The sequence below is a fragment of the Octopus bimaculoides genome, unplaced genomic scaffold (genome assembly GCF_046866305.1).
Source record: "Octopus bimaculoides isolate indiv1 unplaced genomic scaffold, ASM4686630v1 contig304, whole genome shotgun sequence".
Taxonomy (NCBI): Eukaryota; Metazoa; Mollusca; class Cephalopoda; order Octopoda; family Octopodidae; genus Octopus; species Octopus bimaculoides.
The window spans coordinates 10,001-16,754 of record NW_028315553.1 but is presented as its reverse complement, the minus strand read 5'-3'; the positions used below and the strand labels follow the sequence as shown (position 1 = coordinate 16,754).

The following is a 6,754-nucleotide window of genomic DNA, read 5'->3' as shown; positions in this document are numbered from 1 at the left end:
CAAACATGGAGAAATATGAGGAGATGGCACGTAGGATCGATGGTGATGCTAAGTTGTCCCTACTCCAGAAAGTATTGGAAAATATGGGTAAGAAAACGGTAAATATATAAGGTGTACTCAGTGGAAGAAAGGAAAATTGAAAATGTTGAGGCAGAGGAAGCAGATTTGGAACAATTGTGGTTCAAGAAGGCAGGAAAAGCAAAAGAATATGCTGTAACCACAGTAACCTACATATCTTGGAAGAAGGACTTCTAGGATTAGGGTGGAGAGAATCCCACCAGAAACAGATGTGGCTTGGGTTGTGGCGGCTGTTCTTCTCGGAAGTAAAGAAGAAATAGCCATCCTGCAGGCCACGAAAACAGAAAATTCTGTATGGAAAGAGCAAACATTGGACCTGATCATATTGGGTATTGGCAGAACCACTGAAAATATGGTGGAAACGGTGACCATTGGAGACGTAGTGTTGAGAGTGGGGGTGGAGGGCAGAACCCCTCGTTGCTTTAAATGTGGCTAAAACAGGCCTCTGCAGAAGCAGAGAAGTCAGGAAGAAGTTAGAAAGGGGCCGGAGAAGGTGCAACAGGAAGAAAAGAGAAACAAAGAACAGTGGATGGTAGCTGAAGGAAGAGGAAGAAAGGACAGATTGAATTAGAACCCCAAGCCATACACCCCGCCCCACCCCACCTTCTCAGACACCCCCTCCGCCCATTCCCCTCCGATACAAAGCAAGAGAAAAAAAACAAATACAAAAAAACACAAGGCTCAACAGGCTCCCCCCTCCCACTGGAAATTGTTTCGCGCGTGTTTGAAAGGCGTAGACCAGGAAGGGATCCAGAAGAGAACAAAATGGAGAACTGCAAGATTTGTGCATGTCGATGGATGGACAAAACACTCAGGTGTCCGAAAGCCAAAAAAACGACGAAATATTGAGATTGAGGAGGGGTTATAAGTGTTGGAAGGTGAAATGTGATTTAAAGACGATATCAGACAATATAAAGTACGACGAACTGACCCAGAGATACTCCACAGCCATTACAAGCCTTCAATTCCATTACAACTTTCTCTCTCTCTCTCTCGAGCTATAGAAAGACGAATACACACGTTATATACCTACAGACATCTATATAAACACACATGTAATAATAAACTGACACGTTTCCGAAGAAACCTTTCACTAAAAAACACATTTTCGAAGGTGAGGGGCGTGACTGCATCCGCCCCCTTTTTCTTTAAACATGTTTTATAAATGACATTTGGCAGAAATACGTTTGAAAACAATAATAAACGAATGCTGAAATTATAAAAATTAGTAGTACCGAAGTCTGAACAAAAGCAAAAGCATGTTAGTGTTTTGTTTTGTCTTTTTTGAAACAAGCGAAAGCCAATTAAAAGGAAATCTCTTTGCCTTACCTTGTTCGAAAATGTCTGCGATTCAGCAGAAGACATCAGCTGTGAAATGGTTTTGGCTTCTTTTGCAAGAATTTTTCAGCGAATAACTTGTATTTTTCGATTTTCTGGAGATAGAAGGACAGAATAAAGGTGAATTTTGTGGTTTATGCTTTGTCGGGTGTTGAACGAGAGAAATGTTTGAAATTTACCCCTTTTTTTCCCCACACATTCCAATTCACCGCCGTTAATTGGCGAACACACCTGCTATCGCGCACGCGCACGCGAGTCGTGACTAGTCGATCCTACAATAACAATCTATTGCCAATGCATGTATGCACAAAACATGCAGGACGGTTTGTTTTGGGTTTTTTGAACAAAGTAAATAAAACACATTGTAAACAAAACGCAAACACCCTCATACATGTTTTGTGCGTGGCGCACGCGCGCTAGGTAGTCGTAGGATCCACTAGTCACGTCTCGCATGCGCGGATGCGCGCCCTGGATCCAATCTTCTTGAATCGTACCTTGATATTATGTTTTCATTTCAAAATAAAACCAACAAAAATAATCTCCCATAATCTTTACCTCCGCTGATTTTTACATGCCCCGATGACCGATCTAAGAAATTTGGGGAACGATTTACCGTCTGGTGAATGGAACCGAGTATATGCAGATTCCAATAGCTTGCCAAATTGTCAGTCATAAATTTTCTGCAAGAACGTTTTGTCTGATAACATTCTCCAACATCTCTGCACTCCTATCGAGTAGACGTTGAAGAAATCCTTTTTCTGGTTGTGGTGTCATAACATCCAACAACCCAAGTTTTGCGACTCAAGTGAGATCGCTGCCAGTGCCCCTGGACTGGCTCTTGTGCGGGTGGCACATAAAAGACACCATTTTGAGCGTGGCCGTTGCCAGTACCGCCTGACTGGCCTTCGTGCAGGTGACACGTAAAAGCACCTACTACACTCTCTGAGTGGTTGGCTTAAGAAAGGGCATCCAGCTGTAGAAACTCTGCCAAATTAGATTGGAGCTTGGTGTTGCCATCCGGTTTCACCAGTCCTCAGTCAAATCGTCCAACCCATGCCAGCATGGAAAGCGGACGTTAAACCATGATGATGATGATGATGATTAAATGTGTGCAAGCAGACGGTTTTTTCATTGGCAATATGTTTTGTTTTCAGATAATCTATAATGTTCTCTGGTGCAAAGTACAATAAAAGTTGCAATCTGGGTGCACTCAATGTAAAATAAATTCGGAAAAATAGCAACAACTGCTTCTTTTTAAAGGGTACAAATATTGGGAAGAAGATGATGATGAGTGTTGCTGATGTGATGTTCACACACACACACACACACACACACGTAGATAAACCTAGACGAAGTCCCAGTTTGGAAGTATGTTTAAAGCTTTTAGAAGACGTATGACGGAGAATTATTCAATATCGTGTTTGCTTCTATAAGAATCGCTTACTTTAAAGCGAAAAAACAAGACCAACGTATACAACAGGTGTGTAGAACCTGCTGTTTCGCTTGTTTTAGCCGTTCATAAGTGATCTATAAGTAAACATTTCATACAACGACCATGACGATGTCACCTTCTCTATCCAAGTATCGACCTTCAAAGGCATCCATCATCACCTTCATTCACTCTATCTCTCGGCCTTTCTCTCTCTCATACGTGCGCGCACCGACACAAAAGCCTAATTTTGCTCTAACATCATGGTTCTATGCAACTGTTGCAATATCACTCTTTATGAAGTTTTACCGTTTCCATTACATTTTTCCTGGAACACGGTATCCTGCCGTTTACCCACATTTGTCTTCCTCGAATCACACCCTACTCTCTTATCTATGTATATATGTATGTATGATCCAATGGAGACCTCTACATAGTAGCCAGACCTGGTAGAAATAGCACCCAAATCTCCCTCAAATCGCACCTTACTGTTTTACCTATGTACACATGTATATACTAGCTGGGGCGTACACTGTAATTCCTGGGGAAGCAGGGCTTATCCCTTGGTTCCGTTCTTGTAAACCTGGTATATATATATATATATATATATATATATATATATATATATATATATATATATATATATATATATATATTTCGTTTTTGGATATATATATATATTATATGTGTGTGTGTGTATACACACATATATTTAATTCACAATATATAACCCCAAATTAAACGTATTCCAAACGAAAAGGACCAACAAAGACAATTAAGGGAGAAACTAACACTTGGAAAACATGAAGACAGAAATAGAACTGCTTAAGCTTAGAGCCCTGAGCAATGAAGAGAAATTGAAGGACATAGATGAGGAAATCTACAACGAATTAAAGAAACATTGAGATGGTCAACGCTTGGAAAGTGTCTTTAAACTGTGGCAAACAACTTGTGAAGCTGAAGAAACAAACTCGCTACAAGGCTGGCAAAGACAAAGCAATTTGTTTATTAACTACGAAACACAGTTCATCGTAGAATAGGCATCGGATAAGCCCTTGCTGAAGGAAAATAAAGCAAAAACATACACAGAAATGAACCCAGGCTTATCGAACACAAACCAGAGACGGACAAGGGGAGGCAACTCCACCGACATTACATCCCCAAATAACATAAACAATCAGAAAATCTGGACGGAATCTTCATGGCATTCAAGTAATCCTGTGGAGCTCCTAGAAAAGCTCCTTAATGCATCGTTCTACAAAACACATAGAATATATAGGAGAAGAGAAAACAACAAGGAGTGTATATTTATTTCTCAGTCTATAGAATAATATAAATTATTTACATGCTTTTAAGTTAGAAAATAATTTGTCAAGATATTGGAATTTTGTTATTAAATAAAATTTCATCAAACTGTTTCTGTCATTTATGACTTTGTGTGTGTGTGTGTGTGTGTGTGTGTGTGTGTGTGTGTGTGTGTGTGTGTGTGTGTAGAAAGGTTTATGTTCTTTGTTTTTTTTTTGGTTTTTGGCACGTAATTCATTGTTTTTTATTTTCTATATTAATTTTCTGCTTTTCTCTCTCTCTCTCTCCATTTTCCAGACATATCATTCAAGACACTGAGGAAAAACCACAAGTGGGGAAGCAAGCTTCAAACAAGCAAGGGGCAGGTCCAGCCCCTCGCAAGTTGAATAAAAATATGGCCAAACAGCTTCTTGAGATCTCGGAACAACTACGACTGATGCAGCAGGCGATAGATGAGCCATCGAAGGACTCTAAATAGTTATTGTGATAAGGAGAGGGGGTCGTGGTGGGAATGGGGTGACAGTGATGGTGGAGCAGTGGCGGGGGTCGGAGGAGAGAGAATTTGCCACTCTCACTCTTTTCATTGCTCACCACAAACTTCACAATCAAACCTCTTGTGCCTATACTTGTGTGTGTGTATGTGTGTGTGTGTGTCCATATATATGTATATACATACATACATATATATATATATATATATATATATATATATATATACACACACACACATACATCTACACACACATTCATACACACATATATATAAATACTTATATATATATATATATGTATATATATATATAAGTTTTAAGAAAGAGAATGGGTTGAGCAACACATCTTTTGGCATAATGCTACAATTGTTTCATTTTTTTACCAGAAAATCATTGCTGAAATATTACTATATATAATATATGAAATAATAGATTGAATCAGTATTAATCCAGTAATATTGACAAATGGCAAGTCTTCTCTGTCCATTCTCTTTGTTAATATTTATATTTATATAAAGCTTATTGGTACTTTATGGATTACAGATGCATGTTGAGCGATGCGATCAATATTCCCTGTAAAATGTTATCTGATAGCCAATACCTGTAGACAAGCTTTATAAAGCAAACTACAAAGTCAATACCCCAATTGAATTTATATATTTTTATGTGTGTGTGTATATATATATATATATATATATATATACATGTGTGTGTGAGTGTATATATATATATATAGATTGATATAGATATATATGATGATAGATATATATATATATACATACACACACACTTACCTGTATGTGTACATATACATTCGCATGTATATTTGAACGAAATCAGAATCCATTAGGTTTTGGTACAGTGACTATTATTGTTATTATTATTAACGTTGTTGTTGTTGTTGTTGTCACAAATATTGTTAGAACCGGTGTAATGAAAATTTTATTGTTTTCCGTGTTTCTGCCCCCAGGATTCCTTTCTCATCAGGGCAACTGCTTCCTGTGTCATTGCCCCTCCTCTTCTCCATCTCTTCCACCTTCTCTCTCCCTCTCTCTCTCCTCTCACCACAATGTTTTCAAATATTTCTCCCCCCCCCCCCCACACACACAATCAATCGTATTTATATACACACATGCACATGGCTGAGCGGTAAGACGTTTGCCTCCCAACCACATAGTTCCAGGTTCAGTCCCAATACATGGCACTTTGGTCAAATGTCTTCTACTGTAGCCTTAGACCAACCAGATCTTTGTAAGCGGATTTGGTAGGCAAAAACTGAAATACGCCCATCATGTATGTATATATATATATATATATATATATATATATGTATATATATATATATATATATATATATGTGTATATATATATATATATGTATATATGTACATATATTTCGTTTCTGGATTTGGTTTGCAGGATTTCTTTATGGGATTTCGTGTGTTGAAGCATATTCCTTTGTGTCTGGGGAGAGTCATTTTCTTATTGTGCCTTAAAATAGATATTTGTGTCGAGAGGAAACTCAATGACAATCGAATTTATCAGATTATTGTAGATAAGCAACAACTCCAGAAAAACTGTCAAAATTCTATGTTCTTACAATAAATTGATTGCAAGTATTTAAGAATGTAGACAACATAATTTCATCTTTTATATGCATCAATACATGTGTAAAATAAGTTTCATACCTATGTACATTTTTCCATCGTAGCATGGTTTTGAAAAGTAAAAGGTTTAACAGTTGGATAACCTTACTGTGACTAATTCTGGGTTTTCTACTAAAGGGTTTCTTTTTGTTTATGTCTTTTAGAGTGCAGTTCTATCAAATTATTCATTTGTACACAAACACGACAAAAGTAAATAGACACCCATAACACCTCGTCTTGTGGTTATTTTAATTTGAGCTTTATCTTTTTTTATTAATTGACATTTGTATGTTTCGTGTTCTAAATGACTGTTTAATCATGCCATGTACAAAAGAAGCCTTGGAACTGTCCGAATTACAAAGAGGCCATATACTGGGTCAATTTCAAGGTTGACTTAGCCTAAAACCACAGAAAAACTTGGTGATTCCACTTTCTACAGTTAATAAAATAATTGTTCAATTCCCCAG

General features: G+C 37.6%; 1 long non-coding RNA gene across 1 annotated transcript; it reads right to left on the bottom strand.

Annotated features, from left to right (window-relative positions):
• Positions 1–972: 972 nt before the first annotated feature.
• LOC149128959 (uncharacterized) lies at positions 973–2,727 on the bottom strand. Its single transcript, XR_016240609.1, has 2 exons — positions 1,596–2,727; positions 973–1,511 (listed from the first exon to the last, which is right to left on the bottom strand). It is a non-coding gene; the product is annotated as an uncharacterized LOC149128959 (long non-coding RNA).
• Between the last annotated feature and the right edge of the window lie 4,027 nt (positions 2,728–6,754).